Genomic DNA, 19951 nt, shown 5'->3' with positions numbered 1-19951 from the left:
GCGAAGTTTTGAAAGAATCCTATGCTTATTTCGAATTTTTTGATAGTCATAAATGTTCGAAATTTTGGCCCTTTGTGGTGGAGGTGCCAAAATGAGTGGACCGATATATCCCGTCCTTACAACACAAAATTTTATTAAAAAAAATTGGAAAGTGTGAAACTTGAAGATGGTGCTTATTTCGAATTTTCTGAGAGATATAATTATTCAAAATTTTGACCCTTTGTAAAGGAGGTAGCAGAAGGAGTAGGTGGATATATCCCATTTCCATGCTAGATCCTGGTTTGATAGACGTCTTAGGATGAGCCACATTTGGAAAGATTTTGATGCTCATTTCGACTTTTATGAGCAGCATGGTCGTTCAAAATGCTGACCCGTTGTGGCGGAGGTAGAAGAAGGAGTGACATGTTCTATCAGTCCTTGATACTATTTCTTGCGTTGGTAAAAGACCATACCTGAAGGAATTGACCGATTTATTTCATCTTTATAAAAGATCTTTAGTTGGGAAAAATTTAGAGATGTGAAAAGCTTGAAGAAAATAAATTGTCCGATCTCGCGTTTTTGAGCTTCATGGATATTGGAAACTTTGATCCTTTGTGGGGGAAGAACCAGAAGAAATGGTCCCATTTCTACCATATTTATAGCAGATCTTGTGTTGATGGAAATATTGAGATGTATCAAGTTTAAATAGGATCGGATGTTAATTTCGCGTTTTAGGAGCGTCATGGTTATTCAAAATTTTTGCCATTTGTGGGGGAGGTACCAGAAAGAGTGGTCCGATACATTCGATATTCACACCTCACATTGAGTTAATAAGGATATTGTGATGAGTGCAATTTGAAGGCAATCGGACTCTTACATCACATTTTATAAGAGTTGTAATTATACCAAATTTTGATTCTTTGTAGCGGAGGTACTTAATGGAGAGGACCGATATTGTAAATTTTGAAACCTGACTTGCAAATATTAGGATTTGCAAAATTGGAGCAAAATCGGATTACCCTTTCTCTTTCTGTGCAATTAATTTTTTTTTGTTTTTTTTTTTCTTGTTATTGAAAATTTCGACCTTGTGTCTGGGAGGTACTAGAAGCAGAGGACCGATATTGCTTATTTCCGAACTCGATCTAAGTTTGATAATAATATTACGATGTGCCAAGTTTCTACCAAATCGGATACTCCCCTCGAGAGTAATTTTGGGCACCAACCAGACAGACGGACGAACAGACGGACACCCCCTGATCGACTTCAAATGTCCTGAACGGATTTGGTCCAAAGAGAACTAAGGTCTGAAACCGTTATTTCGATTTGACACCTTTGGCCGTATCAAATGATATATACCATATACTGAGGCTATAAAAATCGTGGTCTTATATTAAATTCTATATATAGGGGGTAAAAATTAATCATAAATTCACTTAATATAAATTCCATTTTCCCCACACACGAAGTAGGGCATTTATTATTTGAATATAAAAGAAAATTCATAAAATTTTCAAATCCTCAAAATATTCGTTACAATTTCCACAAAAGATACGATCCACAAATTCATTTTCTAATGCCATTCATTTTGTGGACTCCCATTTTGATTACCCCTCAATTGACGGTTATCAATGGAGAAGGCAGCAGGCAAAACACAGCCATATCGGAACACACATACACAGACACACCTCAACAACGATAACACCGGGTAACACAAAAGTGAAAGAAAAGTGTCCGTCCTCAAGAACAACTAATCAGCGACTGAACAGTTCTTAACAAACGCGACAATGAAACGGTTGTCAATGCGGAAAATCTAATGCGATTTTAAAATAAATAATTGAAAAAACATAAAGAAGAAAGTAGTTATTTTTTGAAATCACAACAAAATATTGAAATGGAAATTCTCTCTCGAGGAGACCATAAAATACAACAGTTAACACATTGCTGGCAATTTGAAGTGTAAACAAAAAAAAAAAAAATTATAAAACTATTCGCGAGAAAAAAGAAAATTTGAAATTGAAAAAATAATTTGAAAACGCTGATTTTGCAAAAATCTAGTGGTTGTTTTTGAGAGAGAATGAGCCAATAAAATTTGTAAATAAATAAAACGAAATTGCATTGCTTAGTTGGTATTAAAAAAAAAAATTGGTTGGAGATATTTGCCAAACAAAGGAGAGAATATATTTTCAGAATTTCCATCTCAGTGATAATGAAAATTGTAAATAATGTAAAATAAATCTCAGTTTTAAATGATACCCCGCGGCGTGACACGTGATGGTGTTGTAAGTTTCGTTTAGTTATTTTGGGGTAGAATAATTGTGTGCGTTTTGGCAATAAATATTTCCGACAAAAAGTGTTAAGTTTATGGCAGATAAAAACCAAAAACTTCTCCTAAACACGCTTCTGCTTCCCTTCCTCCTCTCGCTTCCTTAGAAAAAAAGAAACAAACCTCTCATTGTTATAGTTCTGCACGTGATACTCAAGGCGCGCGCAAAGTTCAAACTTAAATCCCTTGGCACGTACACGGTGTTTGTCTTTAACAAATAAATACAAAAGAATTAAAAAAAAAAATAATAAATAAAAAATAAAAACAAACAAAAAATCCTAACGCAGTGTTAGAACAGCAACAGACCTTGTTAACATTCAACACGACGAGATTGCAACATTCCAAAAGACGCTACAACTTCATTCCAAGACGAGAACCCCAACCAAGTGGTGGTGGCAGTTGCAACGAAGAACAAAACGACATATTTACATGCCACCACAATTAGCCAGGCTTGAAGCTTTTAATTAGCGCTCAAAAGAACATCAAAGAGCACAACAGCAAAAAAGATCAAAAAAAAAAAGGTAAACAAAATTGAAAAACTCACACACACGCATACATTCACATATCTGTTACTTTACACCATTAGAAAGTGAAAAGACACCAGAGAAACCCTCACCAAGTCAGAAGAGGGCATTGTTCTAAACTGCTTTAAAGCGATAAAGATAAGGAGGAATAAAGCACCCAGACACTTAGGCAGTCAGCCAGCCATACCGGCAGGCAATCATTTATAACCAACGAGAGTTGTTCATAATTCTTAAATAGAAAAAAAACAACATTTCTTCCATAATTTTCGAAGAAGATAAGCAGCTGAGGAGAAAATTAAAAAAAAAAAACAAGTAAGCAAAGGCTATAGCCGTGCGAGGCCGACCATGTTATACCCTACAACACTACAACATGTTAGAAGCCCTCTTATGTCCTAATCTATTTTGGAAGATTTCGCTTTTGAAACCATTTCACGCAGATATTACCCTTAGCATTTTGAATAGGGACATTTGCCCAATATTTACGAACTATGTCGTGTTGTTAGTTGTTGTGCAAAAATGCTAGAATTCTTCCCTGTCCTTATCGCTCTTCCCAGGCTTCAATTGTGTATCAGGATTTTTTTCTGTCTTTGGGTCCTTTGAAACATTTCCAAAAGCAAGAGGCCCCTCTGAATCTCCAAATTTAGACTTATCTATATGATTTTCTTGTCTACGATATTTGACTATCGTCAGATATCGCCTGTAAGTAATGCTGGTATTATTTACTCAAAGTACTGGTCCATTCTATCCAGAGTCCTTAACTCTAACTTCATGCGAGATTTTGTATCGTTTGGTCTCTATTTGTATCATAACGGCTGCAAAATCAGGAACATGTTTTGTTGGTCAATTTCAACCCCGAAATATACTGCGGACATCTTTGAAAACAATAGGCCTAGCCATTCTAAGCCTAACCCTACCCTTTTCGTGAGGATCTCACGATAATTGCAATATATATATATATACAATATCCCCAACCTGTGTTGTAAGGTGAAAAAATATTACAAAATATACACTTTAATATTATAAGTCAAATTGAAAAATCGCATGCGATAAAAAATATGAAAAAATAAAAATATGTCACAAAATACTTAAAAACTATATTAACATCATTATAGGCGTCTTTTTACGCGGTTTTTCAGATTTTATCTTTTTATTCCATTGTATATATTTTGCTATATGTACCCGAAATATTTACTATCGGCATCTACGTAACGGTCAGGATTGACCTGTTCGTCTATTTGTGATTTCGCCGGGATTAAAAATATTGGCGGTTTAATGGAAAATTAGATTTAACTCAAATGTCATAGTTTTTCGACAGACATTTGGCCTCAGCATTTGACCATTTGTATACTTTTTGGGAGACTACATGTTCCAAATTTATATTATATGTAATGTTATTAAGAATATGGCAATGTGCGAACTTTATAGAGAACTGGGGAATATAACCTTCACCATGGTATGGAGGTTAAATTTAGTTTGTTAGCACATCACTCCTCGAAATAGGCATTTAAGGCCCCACAAAGCATACGATTTTATGTCATTTAGTCATGTCTGTCCGTCTCTGGATATCACTCTAGCTTCCGAACGAAATAAAGTAAGTTGATTAAATTTTGTTGATATGCATTTTAGGTCTTTAGAAGTTTTGGTATTGAAAATGGGCCATATAGGTCCACATCTGCATATAGCTCCCATATATGTGTACCGATTTTTTGCTGTTTTAGTCATATTTCCTGTAGCAGAAAGAGTGAGCAAACATATTCGAATTTTACACTTGAATTCACATAGCACAAATGATTGACATGTGCTAGGTTTGATCAGAATCGGAAACATATTACATAGTTTACAAGTATTGGTCAATGTATTTCAATACCGTCCACCATTTCAAACAAATTTAGAATTTTTCAAAAAAAAAATAAAATACATTGAAAGTTCTGTTTAAATGTTAAAAATACCGAATATATGAAGTATTGGGATCGGTCGGGTCTTTTCTAAGACCTACATAGGCATTTTTTTGTCATAGGCCAGTACAATATTAAAAATACGAAACTTGAAACAATTCTGGTAAATAATGTCGCAAAAATCATTAAAATACCGAATATAGGGAGGTACTGTTATATGGGTACTTTACGAAGACCTTGATCTCCATATACAATTTATTGTACCTATTTGGAACATCAAATATGAATTTTGAAACAATTCGAGTAAATAATGTCAATAAAATCATCAAAATACCGAATATGGGGAGATACGGTTACATGGGGACTATACGAAGACGTGTCACAGGCTGGGTACTACAGAAACTTCAAATGCGAAGTATGAAACAATTCCGCTCCATAATGTCGCTAACATTATTAGAATACCAAATATAGGGAGTAACCGTTATATGGGGGCTATACGAAGACCTAGACCTGCATAGCCAATTTTCCATTTAGGAGCTTTGAATACGAAATTTGAAACCATTCCGGCAATCAATGTCCCTAAACTCTGCAAAATACCGAATATAGGGGGGTGCCGATATATGGAGACTATACGAGGACCTGGAACTGCATAGCTAATTTCCTGGATCTTCAAATATGAAATTTGAACAATTCCGGTGAATAATGTCGCTGAAATCAGCAAAATACTGAATATAAGGAGGTACCGATATATGGAAGCTATAAGAAGATCTGGACCTTCATATATAATTTTCTGTCATAGGCTGTAGTAGCCATTACGAACTTTTATTACCAAAATTGAAACCATTCCGGTAAATAATATTGCTGAAATCATAAAAATACCGAATATTGGTAGGTACCGTTATAGGGGAGGGCTATACGAAGACGTGGACCTGCAAAGACAATTTTCTGTTCTAGGCTGAAGTATCCATTTCGAACTTTAAATACCAAATTTGAAACAATTACGGTGAATAATGTCAATACCAAATATAGGGAGGTACCGTTATATGGCGGCTATACCTAAACATATATAGCCCATTTTCAATGCCTAAAGTTCTGAGTAAAATCTCATCAACTAACTTCAATTCGTTCGGAAGTTATAGTGATTTCCACAGACGAACATACGGACAGACGGACGGACATCGTTAAATCGGCATAGCATTTTATGCTGATGTGGTGGTCGAAAATGTATATTTCGAGGTGTTACAAACGGAATGACAAACTTCATATACCCCCTACACTATGGTGGAGGGTATAACAACGTTGGGGTAATTGAGTGTATAACTTGATATTTTCACATTGATGCTTGTGAGACAACCATGTAATTCATCGAATTTTGAGCTGCTGAATATTGATCAGTATTGGGATTTTAGGTGCGGCTATAAAACGTAACTTAAATTTAAACAGGGAGAGTAATTTAAACATTGAGGGAAACTTAACCAAATCCGGTTAGTTAAGACAAACCGAATAAATTGTCTCAAATAAATAGCTAACGTGTTACAGGGGCTTATTTAAAATATGGATCTACATTACTACTCCTTTGGGACCCAAAATAATAACAAATAGCCATTTGAGTTTAGAAATGCGGCAAAAGTACTGAAATATCATCTGATAGGCAGGTCATCTGTTGACCTATTTCTGACTACCACAATGTTGTATTTTTACTATAGAATCCCATTATTATTAAAATCGGTTAAGTAAAATATTGGCGTTTTGCCTGAAATATCGAGGTCTGTATAATTGTGATAAATTTTGAGCGCCTATTTTTGTGTAACAAATTCGAGAGAAAAACATAATTTCAAATGTCATTTTAAAATTTCGTATTTAGGTAAAAAATCAAAAATCTGACAAACTCATTTTGGAACTGCGCTTCATTTTGGCAATATCATAAAGATATTAACAATATTTTTCTTGAGCAATATTAGGCCAAAAATTTGACTAATTAAAATAATGGTATTAGCTCAGGACGAAATCCGTTTCAGGACTCTTGAACGCATTTAACCGTTGACCAATACTATCACATATGCGGTGTGAAAATAGAATATATCGTTCAATCTTTCTGGCACCTCCACCGCAAATTATAAAAAATTTGAAAAATAACAAACGTGAACGACTTGTATAAAAATTAGCCTAAGTGCGAAAATAAAACAATTCACCCCCTAAAAGGGTATGGAATAGTATGGAATTTTGCACATACAACCAAATTAGACCGGGAAATAAGTATGCCAAATTTGATCGAAATCGGTTCAGATATAGCTATAGCTCCTATATATATATGTATTGTTCATCTGATTTGTTATTTTTGTCCTCTGTATTTTTGCACTCTGTAACAACACTAATTTGGGGAAATATATCAAATGCAGCTCAGAAACACCTTTACTAAATTTTTTCGAGATCGGTTCAGATTTGGATGTAGCTCCCATATATAACTTCGTCCGATTTCTTTTATGTGCACCAAACGTCTAACATTTGTCCAAATGGGATGGAATTTGGCACATTTCACCGAATTGTGTATAGAAGCTAGTATGTCAAATTTGGTGAAGATCGGTTCAGATATAGCTATAGCTCCCATATATATTATTCATCCGATTTGTTATATTTGTTACCCATAGCCGTAATATGCACTCCGTAACAACGATATTCAGGGAAATATATCAAATACAGCTCAGAAATATCTTTGCCAAATTCTATCGAAATCGGTTCAGATTTGGATATAGCTCCCATATCTATCTTTATCCGATTTCAAATTAATTGGGCACCAAATGGGCAATACAAGTCCGAATTTAAAAGATACAAGTGCTTCGGCATTTTTAGTCCTTTGAACTTTAAATAATAATTATAATCATAGCATGTATGATTAAATTCTCCCATAAAAACTACTAAATTAGCAAAGTAGTGTAGGGTATCATAAAGTCGGCCCCGCCCGACTTTAAGACCTTCTTTATTGGTTATTTATTTATTTTATTTATTTCCAAACAAAAGAGAAGAAATTGTTCTTATTCTTCTGAAAAACTTTCTCAGTAAATCTTACAGGAAAAGTAAAAGGACATATCTAAATTTTATCTTGAATTTGAACTGAGGCAGTTAAACACCATTTGATTGTTTGCAATTAGCCGAAAATACCTACAAATTCAGAACTAATTGAGTAATAAAATATGCCATACGATATTTGCTCTATTCATCAATTGAAAAATCTAAAATCTTTGTCCTGAAAAAAAGTGTTGCAACATAACGATAATGGTACTAAACATACCCCCCCTTTTCATGATAGGGGCCATCAAAGAAAATAACTTGATATTGAAAACAAATTAAATAAACAAATCCGCATATCAGCAGCAGTAAATAAAAGAAATATGACTGGCGAAGTTTATTTACTCTCACTCAGCTATTTTCGTTGGTTGGTTTGATTTATGACTTCTCCAAAATGAATGTTTTTTTAATGAAATTGTGCCTAACTATATATATTCTCACCTTTGAACGACAGACAATTGATTGAACGATAGAAGAGGGGGGAGAAATGAAGCCAGTAGGCTTATCTCTACAACAAGTCAATGGCAGCAAAGACCAAAAAGAAAGCCGTCATTTTTATGTGGAAAATCCTATGGAAAAATTCGATAAAATTTTAGGGGATTTATCCAAAAGGGTTAACAAAAATGGTGTACAACAAAGTAATCGATTTTCGGTGATACCTCAAGGTATTTTCAATTTAAAAGCTCTTTTGAACGGTAATATGTCATCGGCTTGAGGTCGAAAAAAGTCTGTTGAATTTTCCAAGTCAAATTAAATAATTTACTTTTTAATTATTATTCATTTATAAATTAATAAATAATTTAAATACGATTATTTTCAATTGCTAAATGAACCATTTCGTATAAGAATCTCCCTTGTGATTTTACCAGAACCTCCCGAAATTTTCAAATTAGACCCATTATAGTTTAGAATTGCTCCCACTTAAAATGAAACGGCGAAATTAATCTGCGAATTGCTTAAAATTTGGTCTTACCCTCTTACATATGGCTGATCTACATCCATATGTACGCTCCCTTGCAGGTCGACATATAGCTCTTTACTATGGACTTTATCTTGCGGGCAGGTAGCTTTTATAGAACTTTTGCACGGTCACCTCGTGAGTATAGATGTCCTAGTTAACCAGCTCGCGAAAACAGCAGCTGCACAGATTCATTCTCTAAACAGTTCACTAATATAGACACCCTGACCAGTCACCCCTCCAGTTTTCTATTTGTCCAACCAGCTTGCAAGTATGAACTCATTGCACATCCAGCTCGTAGACACCCTGACAAGTCAGCTCGCCAGTTCTTAATCTGCCAGCTGGCAACTATAGGCTCCCTGGCCAGTTTTACAGTTTTACTACGTCTCCGGCCAGCTCACGAGTTTAATCTCTTTTGACATCCAGCTCGCCAGTTCTACTCTCTAGCCATTCAGCTCGCGAGTATAGACCCCTAGCCATTATAAACTCCTTGGACTGACAGCTCTCCAGTTTATACTACCAGCTCAGACTCCCTTGCCATTCAGCTAGTGTGTATAAATCCCTGGCCTCTCAGCTCAGTATTCTCGAGCTCCCTGGCCAGTCAGTTCTTGAATTAAGACCCCCTTGCAGGTCGGCTCACGAGTATTGGCACTCTGACCGTTTAGTTTGCGAGTACAGACGTCTTGGTCAGTCAGTAGAGAAACTCACTGATCACATCGGATATATACTTTCGGACTCTCTAGCTATTCAGCTGGTGAGTATAAACCCTCGGCCTATCAGCTCGCGAATTCTGATTCCCGGGCCAGTCAGTTCTAGAGTTAAAACCCCCTTGCAGGTCAGCTCATGAGTATAGACAGCTTGGCCGTTCAGCTCTCGAGTACAGACTTCTTGAACAGGCAGTAGCGAGACTCGCTGGCCAGATCGGATATATACTCTCTGATCAACGAATATGGAGACTCCCTGGTTAGACAGTTTTGGCACAACCAAAACCAACCAGTATAGAGAATCCTTGACCAAGCAGTGCAAAGAATCGCTGATCAGCCAATATAAAGACTGCCTGGCCCAGCGAGTATAAAGACTTCCTGGCCTAACTAGTATAGAGAGCCCCTGGCTATAGAGTCTATACAGAGACCGCCTCCAGCCAGCTCGTTAGCATATAAAGACTTCTTGGGCAATCAGACTACAGACTCTCTGGCCAGGGAGAGAGCCCCTGGGTATAGAGTCTATACAGAGACTCCCTCCAGCCAGCTCGTTAGCATATAGGGGCTTCTTGGGCAATCAGACTACAGACTCTCAGTATAGAGACTCTAGTTCCAGCCAGCTCGTTAGCATATAGGGGCTTCTTGCGCAATCAGACTACAGACTCTCAGTATAGAGACTCTAACTGGCCAGTCAGTATAGAGACTCTAGGTGGCCAGCCAGTATAGAGACTCTAGCTGGCCAGCCAGTATAGAGACTCTAGCTGTCCAGCAAGTATTAAGACTCTAGCTGGCCAACCAGTGTGGAGAATCTAGCGGTTAAAGCAGTATAGAGACTCTAGCGGGTCAGATAGCGGGCCAGCCAGTATAGAGACAGCTGGTCAGCCAGTATACATTGAGACTACAGCTGGCCAGACAGCATAAAGACTACAGGTGGCCAGCCAGTATAGAGACTGCAGCTAGCCAGCCAGTATGGAGGCTCTCGCTGGCCAGTCAGTACAGAGACAGCCCTGACCGGAGACTCTAGCAGGTCAGCCAGTGTAGAGACTACTGCTTGCCAGCCAGTGCAGAGACTGCAGCTGACCAGCTAGTATAGAGACTGTGGCTGGCCAGCCAGTATAGAGACTGCAGCTGGCCAGCCAGTATAGAGACTGCAGCTGGCCAGCCAGTATAGAAATTGCAGCTGGCCAGCCAGTATAGAGACTGCAGCTGGCCAGCCAGTATAGAGACTGCAGCTGGCCAGCCAGTATAGAGACTGCAGCCGGTCAGCCAGTATAGAAACTGCAGCTGGTCAGCCAGTATAGAGACTCGCAGGCCGGGTAAATAACTTTCTCTCTGGTTAGAGAGACTTCCTGTCCTGGCCAGCCAGTACAGAGACAGCCTTGGTCATCCAGTATAGACACTCCCTGGACAGCCGGATCACTATTGCGGAGACTGTTTCTAGCCAGCCTTCTAGCTCGCATAAATATCTTGTTTTCTTCCAGATACAGACACTCTGGTTAATTTTAGCCGGTTCGAGCTGACAAACTCGATGCGACTCTGATTTAAACCGGGGCCAGATCTGATTTAGAACGAAGTAGCACTTGTGTGCTCTCCCAATTTTGTTACTCTCTGATAACATTATTTTTTAATGGTTCTCACGTTTGCCTGATAGTGATTTTAACTTTCTGCTCTTTCCGCATGCCATCATAGACTCCTCTCTCCTAATTTCATATAGTCCTATCATTGCAATACTCTTAGTTCGGCTTGGCTCTAATGAAAATTGACATTTTATGAAATTAGAAAATGTAATCCCTTGTTTCCTTGGCACATCCACCTATTACCATCTCTCCTCCCACGTTTTGCGAACAATAAAACAATGGACATTAATATGATTTGATGGAGATAATGGAAAAATCCCATTTTAATATTTTCTAATGCGTAAATTCGAAATATGACCTAAAATAATAGAATTTGTGAAAATAAGATGGTAGGAAGCTTTCCATTTGGATTTTCAAATATTTTTCAAATGAAATTGGTTATTTGTAAATTTGTTTTACAGAAGCATTTTAAACAGGCAATCTCCTTTGAGATGGGTAGATGGCCGGTAATGTTTCTGTAAGGTTACATTATTGAAACGCAAAAACTGCCACACTTTCGCCTTGGTTGGCCATGATCGACCTTACACAAATATTCCAATAATAGTTGCTGTTTTTATTTTTAGAAGAAGAAAAAAAGAAACAGCAAATGTTATTGTTTTGGATTACCCTGTGGGAGATTTTTGTTCGACTTTCGATAAGGGGATATTTCTTCCGTTTTTTTTTTTGGCCTTTATTTCGAGAAGGACAATAAAATTGCTTTGGATTATTGTTTTTCCTTCCAGTTTGCCTTTTTGCCCCAGGACTAGTCCATTGACATTTCATAATTGATTTAAGCTCCCAACCGAACGTAGTCCGTGCATTGTCATGGATATGACTAAAAATAAGTTCGATGTTCGATTTAAGCTGTCAAAGAAATTCAATTATTTCAGCAACGAAATTTTTCTCTGCTGAGAGTGATATGATATCTATTGTTAGCCTGGCTGAGCAATCATCCAAGGCATGCGATCTCAGCAATTTAAAGATTATTTTATGCAAATTAAGTTTATCACAGCGGAACGAGATTTTTGGAAATATTTTGATATTTTATTATGTGTGGGTAGAAATGGGGGAATTTCATGGTTGAGTTCACCGCATGTCCATATGTGGGATGTCTGTTAATGTGGTCGGTTGAAGGATGTAATGCGTAATATGTGTTGCGTATCACTCATGTGGTTACAACTACATATATAACAAATTTTTGTGGTTATTCTGTTGAAGTATTTCTCAGTTCGACCATAAAATAATTAATAAATTTGTGTACCCTTAGCTAAGTGACACAAGTTTGCCATATGAGAATTTCATTATTTAAAATCTTTTGATCCTTGTCTAAATAGACGAGATGTACAAGGAGTGAGTCCAAATGGGTCAGCTGGCCTGTGACGGCCTAGAGGTAACGGCGCGCTCAGTTTGTCACCTCGAATTGGCTAAAATCCACCAGTGTGTGTGTATGTATCTGGGAGACAACAAAATGTTTATGCGAGCTAGATGGCTGCCTAGAAAGAGTCTCTGTAATAGTGATCTAGCTGTCCAGGGAGTCTCTATACTGGCTGACCAAGGCTGTCTATATACTGGCTGGCCAGGGCAGTCTTTAAACTGGCCACCCAGGTAAGTATATCTAACCAGAGAGAAAGCTCTATCATGGCTGGACAGCTGCAGTCTCCATACCGGCTGGCCAGCTAGAGTCTCTATACCGGCTGGCCAGCTAGAGTCTCTATACAGCCTGGCCAGCGAGTGTCTCTATACTGACTAACCAGCTGCAGTCTCTGTACTGGCTGCCCAGCGTGAGTCTATATACTGGATAGGCAAGGGCTGTCTCTATACCGGCTGGCCAGCTGTAGTCTCTATACCGGCTGGCCAGCTGTAGTCTCTATACCGGCTGGCCAGCTAGAGTCTCTATTTATACTGCTGGCCAGCTGTAGTCTCTATTTATACTGCTGGCCAGCTAGAGTCTCTATACTGGCTGACCAGCTAGAGTCTCGATACTGGCTCCTTGAAAATATATTCTTTAAAAAATCCACGTTTGCTGGAATCCTTGAAAAAATATTCTTTAAAAAATTCACCTTTGTTGGGAACCTTAAAACAATATTCTTTAAAAAATCCACGTTTGTTGGTATCCTTGAAAAAATCCACGTTTTTTGGTCCTTTGAAAAAATATTCTTTAAAAAATCCATGTTTGTTGCTCAGTTGGTCCTTTGAAAAAATATTCCTTAAAAAATCCACGTTTGTTGGTCAGTTGGTCCTTGAAAAAATACTGGCTGGCCACCTAGAGTCTCTGTACCGGCTGGCCAGCTATATTCTCTGTACCGGCTGGCCAGCTAGAGTCTCTATACTGGCTGGCCAGCTAGAGTCTCTTTACTGGCTGGCCAGCTAGAGTCTCTTTACTGGCTGGCCAGCTAGAGTCTCTTTACTGGCTGGCCAGCTAGAGTCTCTATACTGGTTGGCAAGCTAGGGTCTCTATTCTGGCTGGTGACATGGACTAGGTGTCAAAACTCACTTTTTTATATTTATTGCTTCACTTTCATTTTTTCCTGTAATTTTAGAAAAAAATAAATTAATTTTGTTCAAATTTTTCCTTAAAAAATGTCCTTACAAAATTATAATTTATTGATTATATATATTATATCCTTCAAATGTATTCTTCATAAAATTCAAGCTATTTGTTTTTATTCTTAATTTTTTTTGAAGTTTTGCAAAAATATTCATTAAAAATCCGATTTTTTGGTCCTTTAAAATATATTTTTCCGAAATTCCTTCAGTTGATCCTTAAAAAATATTCCTAAATAAATACAATTTTTTTAATATTATTCTTTAAAAAGTCCTCGTTTGTAGAGTTCCTTGAAAATATATTCATTAAAAACTCCATCCTGGGATCATTGCAATAATATTCTTAAAAACTCCTTCCTGGGATCTTGGTAAAATATTCTTTTAAAACCCTATCCTGGAATCCTTGAAAAAATATCCTTAAAAAGCTCCATCATGGGATCTTGAAAACATATTCTTTAAAAAATTCACGTTTTTCTGGAATCCTTAAAAAATCCACGTTTTTTGGAATCTTTGGAAAAATATCCTTTAAAAAATCCACTTTTTTGGAATCTTTGAAAAAATTTCCTTAAAAAAATCCACACTTGTTGGAATCCTTAAAAAAATATCCTTAAAAAAATCCACACTTGTTGGAATCCTTGAAAAAATATCCTTATAAAATATTCTTTAAAAAATATCCTTATAAAATATTCTTTAAAAAATATCCTTATAAAATATTCTTTAAAAAATATCCTTATAAAATATTCTTTAAAAAATATCCTTATAAAATATTCTTTAAAAAATATCCTTATAAAATATTCTTTAAAAAATATCCTTATAAAATATTCTTTAAAAAATATCCTTAAAAATATTCTTGAAAAAATATTCTATAAAAAATCTACGTTTGTTGCTTCTTTGAAAATTTTTCTTTAAAAAATCCACGTTTGTTGGTATCCTTAAAAAAATATTCTTTAAGAAATCCTTGAAAAAATATTCTTTAAAAAATCCACGTTTGTTGGTATCCTTAAAAAAATATTCTTTAAGAAATCCTTGAAAAAATATTCTTTAAAAAATCCACGTTTGTTGCTTCTTTGAAAATTTTTCTCTAAAAAATCCACGTTTGTTGCTTCTTTGAAAAATTTTCTTTAAAAAATCCACGTTTGTTGGTATCCTTAAAAAAATATTCTTTAAGAAATCCTTGAAAAAATATTCTTTAAAAAATCCACGTTTGTTGGTCCTTTGAAAAAATATTCTTTAAAAAATCCACGTTTGTTGGTCCTTTGAAAAAATATTCTTTAAAAAATCCACGTTTGTTGGTCCTTTGAAAAAATATTCTTTAAAAAATCCACGTTTGTTGGTCCTTTGAAAAAATATTCTTTAAAAAATCCACGTTTGTTGGTCCTTTGAAAAAATATTCTTTAAAAAATCCACGTTTGTTGGTCCTTTGAAAAAATATTCTTTAAAAAATCCACGTTTGTTGGTCCTTTGAAAAAATATTCTTTAAAAAATCCACGTTTGTTGGTCCTTTGAAAAAATATTCTTTAAAAAATCCACGTTTGTTGGTCCTTTGAAAAAATATTCTTTAAAAAATCCACGTTTGTTGGTCCTTTGAAAAAATATTCTTTAAAAAATCCACGTTTGTTGAGAACCTTAAAAAAATATTTTTTAAAAAATCCACGTTTGTTGAGAACCTTAAAAAAATATTCTTTAAAACATCCACGTTTGTTGGTCCTTTGAAAAAATATTCTTTAAAAAAATCCACGTTTGTTGGTCCTTTGAAAAAATATTCTTTAAAAAATCCACGTTTGTTGGTCCTTTGAAAAAATATTCTTTAAAAAATCCACGTTTGTTGGTATCCTTGAAAAAATATTCCTTAAAAAATCCACGTTTATTTGAATCCTTGAAAAAATATTCTTTAAAAAATCCACGTTTATTTGAATCCTTAAAAAAATATTCTTTAAAAAATCCACTTTTGTTGGTCAGTTGGTCCTTTGAAAAAATATTCTTTAAAAAAATCCACGTTTGTTGGTCAGTTGGTCCTTGAAAAAATATTCTTTAAAAAATCCACGTTTGTTGAGAACCTTAAAAAAATATTTTTTAAAAAATCCACGTTTGTTGAGAACCTTAAAAAAATATTTTTTAAAAAATCCACGTTTGTTGATCCTTTGAAAAAATATTCTTTAAAAAATCCACGTTTGTTGGTCCTTTGAAAAATTAATCCTTAGAAAATCCACGTTTGTTGGTCCTTTGAATAAATATTCTTTAAAAAATCCACGTTTGTTGGTCCTTTGAAAAAATATTCTTTAAAAAACCCACTTTTCTTGGAATCCTTGAAAAATTATTCTTTAAAAAATCCACGTTTGTTGGTCTGTTTGGAAAAAATATTCTTTAAAAAACTCAACGTTTGTTGAGATGATTGAAATTTTTTCTTAAAATATATCCTTTGAAAAATCTCCTTTTTTATCCTTGAAAATATTTCTTAAATAAATTCACAATTATCGGAATGCCAACAAATTCTGCCCTTCAATCCTTTTGCTCAATCTTATATTCGAATAAATTTCCACATATACTACACCTGTCTCCTAAGCTATATACACCCTATACAACATCATACCTGCTTCGTAATATTCTCTGTAATAGGATGCGATTTATCTTCACGAAGGATGCATTCATGCATCCTTATAAATTATTTCTAAATTATGTGGTCTTAACACACACACACTCACACTCGTAACTTTAGGTGTGCATTTTGAATAGTTGCTTATTGTTAGCTACGAAGTGTGCCGGTGAATGTGTTCGTGTTGGTCTGAGTGCAGGCAACAATTTGTATGGCAGCGATGCATAACCACAAAGCAATTTGTTTTTCAGAAGACAGCAGGTGTTGAATGAATGTTAACTCCAAGTATCATAACACGGATGGTAGATATTCTGATCATTACTTACGGTTGAGTTGTGGCGATTATTTTACACGCAACAACAAAAAATGGAATTGGGATCCTTTGGTCCAGGCAAAATGTAGCAAGGTTGCATGAGGAAAAAAATATTATAATAATAAGATATGCCGTGGTAGGGTAGGAATATTCATGGCGATTTTTCAGGAAGTTATTGGCCATATTTTTCGTGGAGGGAATAACGAAAGTATTTTTTTGTACTTTTTCGCTATGAAATACAGATGTTAAAATTGACTTAAGTTACTCGCCCTTGTTTAATGGTTTTGCCTTCACATTAACATCAACGCTATTATCTTTAAACAATTTAAACTTTTTGCCTTCTTCCCTCCTCATTTTAAAACCCCTCCACCCCCAGCCAACTTTCACTTTTTATTATCGCAAAACTTTTGCTAAATTAGTTGATTGAGCTCTTTGCCAAACACTAGTTCCGAACTATGTCTTTGGGTTAGAAAATTGTGTTTAAAACAATGTTTTCCCCCCGTCCCCCCACAGCATTTTGCCATTGTTTGTGTACACAAAAACCCACAGGCAAAACACACATGCACCCACACAGAGATGGAAATTCACATGAATATGCTTTCCACGTACACACATACACCCACACACGAGCATGGAAAATAACACCAGCTATTAGTTACAAATAAGTGGAGTAGAACAACAAAGAGCATTTTGCTGGGGAAAAAGTTCAAAAGTATTTTTAATTAGGACAATGAATAAATGGCTGAATGAAATGAACAATTTTGCAGTTTGAAAACTATGTTTGTGTGTGTGTATGAATACATGTATGAATGTATAAATATAGTTTGATATTTAGTATGGCGTTAAATGCCATAAGCTAATGATTTAATTTTATGCACTAGAATCCCATGATTTGACACGGTCAAAAATTGTAGAGGACTGAGTTTTGATTGTAAAAAAAAAACTTAAAGGCCTTTGGAACTGGAATTTTTTTATTCTAGCCTCAACCGTTTCACCTGAGAGTTGCGAGTCAGTCACTCTCTGAAATATTAAAAAAAATAATAATAATTATTTCGAAATAAATATATCAAAATGGCTATAACTCATGAATCACTACCCACAAAGAGACTGTTTGTACATAAAAACCCTTGCATTGATCTCGCCATCCGTACGAAATTTGCCGAAATAAAATCGGTTCATGCATTTCACAGAACATTAATTACTAACGCAATGCCATTTTTATACCCTCAACAAAATGGTCAGCTATAACCTCAGCCATATGGCTACAGAGAATACATATCATTTGATACGGCCAAAACGTGCCTCATCGAAGTAACGGTTTTAGACCACATCCGTTTCAGGACGTTTAGAGTCGATGTCCGTCCGTCTGTCTTTCTCTCTTTCTGTCTGGCTGGTGTAAACGATAACTCTCGAAAGGAGTATCAGAGTTTTTCCAAACTTGGTAATACTATTATCAAACTTATATAGAGCTCGGATATGGGCAATATCGGGCCACTCTTTCTGGTTCTCATATTGTTGAGGGTATAAAAACATGTTTTGAAGTGGATGTACTAGAATGGCTATAACTCATGAATCAATCTACACACTGAGACTGTTTACACATATAAACCCTTGTATTGATGCCACCTTCTATGCAAAGTTTGCCGAAACAAAATCGGTTCACGAGTTTTAGAGAACATCAATTACTAACACAATGCAATTTATTATCATATGCCTAGAGAGGGTATATATCATTTGATACGACCAAAACGTGCCTCATCGAAATAACGGTTTTAGACCCTATGCCTCTTTGGACCAAATCCATTTCAGGACATTTGGAGTCGATCTAGCGATGTCCGTTCGTCGGCCTGTCTGCCTGGCTGGATGGTGCCCACGATAACTCTCGAAAGGAGTATCAGATTCGGTCCAAACTTGATACATCGTAATATTATTATCAAACTTAGATCGATTTCAGAGATGGGCAATATCGGTCCACTCCTTCTGTCCACCTCCCCCACAAAAGGTCGAAATTTTAAAAAATCCACGTTCGTTGGTCCTTTAAAAATTTTTAAAAAATCCACGTTCGTTGGTCCATTGAAAAAATATTCTTGGAGAAATCCACGTTTGTTGGTCCTTTGAAAAATTATTCTTTAAAAAATCCACGTTTTTTGGTCTTTTTGGTCTGTGTCTTACTGCACAGAAAGAAAAGGATAATCCGATTTTGCAAGTACTAATATTTCCATCAGAGCTCGGTCAGGTGAAAAAAGGACAATACCACTTTATCAAGTACCTCCCCTACAAATTATTCAAAATTTTGAATAATTATAACTCTTATAAAATGTGATGTACGAATCCGATTGTCTTCAAATTTCACACATTCCAATCTTTTTTAACCCAAGAACTGTTATGAAAATGGAATATATCAGTCTACTCCTTCTGGTACCTCCTCCACAAAGGGTTTAAAGTTTTAAATATTCATGAAGCACATAAAACGCGAAATTAACATTAGATTCCATTCAGAATTTGGACATCTCTTTTTTTACCATTTGTTCTGATAACTCCCCCACAAAGGGTCAATATTTTGAATAACCAAAACGATCATAAATATCGAAATAACCATCCGGTTTACTTCATATTTCACTCTTCCCATTATTTCTACTAACACAAGATCTGCTGGGATATGTCGGTCCACTCCTTCTGGTACCTTCCCCACACAATTTTGACAAAAAAAAAAAATGTTTTACTGCACATAAAGAGAAAGAATGATCCGATTTTTCTCCAACTTTGCAAGTACTAATATTTCCATCCGTTCTAGGTCAGGTGAAAAATGGACAATAACGGTCTACTGCATCAAATCCTAACAAAGGGTCAAAATTTTGAGTAATTATAACTCTTATAAAATGATATGTAACAGTCCGATTTTCTTCAAATTACATACGTAACAATATGTGAAAATGAAATATATCGGACCACTCCTCCTTGTACCTCCATCACAAAAGTTCATCATTTTAAATATCAATGAGACTCGTAAAACGCTAAATTAACATTCGATTCCATTCATACTTGGTTCATCTCAATATTTCCACCAAGGCAGGATCTGTTATAACGATGGTAGAGATCGGGCAATTCCTTCTGGAGGTACCAGAGGGTTCAAATTATGCTGAGAAAATTAAAATCAGGTACGTCACCCACAAAGGTTTGCAATTTCCAATACCTTTATATGTCATAACTTGCGAAACAAGTCAGCGATCCTTACAGCTTGCTATATCCAAGTATTTCTCTCAACCAGAAACCTGAAATGAACATGGAATTTATGATTTTGGATAAAATTGGATAACAATGTTCGATTTTCTGATTTCCAATATTTTTATCTGTATTAGATGGAGTGTGAAAATCGAATACTTCAGTCGACTATATCTGGTATTTCACGCAAGTCTTTCTCTAGAGAAGACCATGGGAA

General features: G+C 35.7%; 1 protein-coding gene across 1 annotated transcript in view; it reads left to right on the top strand.

Moving 5' to 3' along the window:
* The first annotated feature begins 1743 nt into the window (after nt 1-1743).
* LOC101891876 (octopamine receptor beta-2R) overlaps nt 1744-19951 on the top strand; it is a 128383-nt gene continuing 110175 nt past the window's right edge. Inside the window, exon 1 of the mRNA XM_059123361.1 lies at nt 1744-2823. The gene's annotated coding sequence lies outside the window, so the exon portion shown is untranslated. The remainder of the gene's footprint in view (nt 2824-19951) is intronic.

This window comes from Musca domestica, unplaced genomic scaffold, assembly GCF_030504385.1.
Source record: "Musca domestica strain aabys unplaced genomic scaffold, Musca_domestica.polishedcontigs.V.1.1 24, whole genome shotgun sequence".
NCBI lineage: Eukaryota > Metazoa > Arthropoda > Insecta > Diptera > Muscidae > Musca > Musca domestica.
Note: the sequence above shows the minus strand (reverse complement) of the source record. Positions and strands in the feature narration are given on the sequence as shown.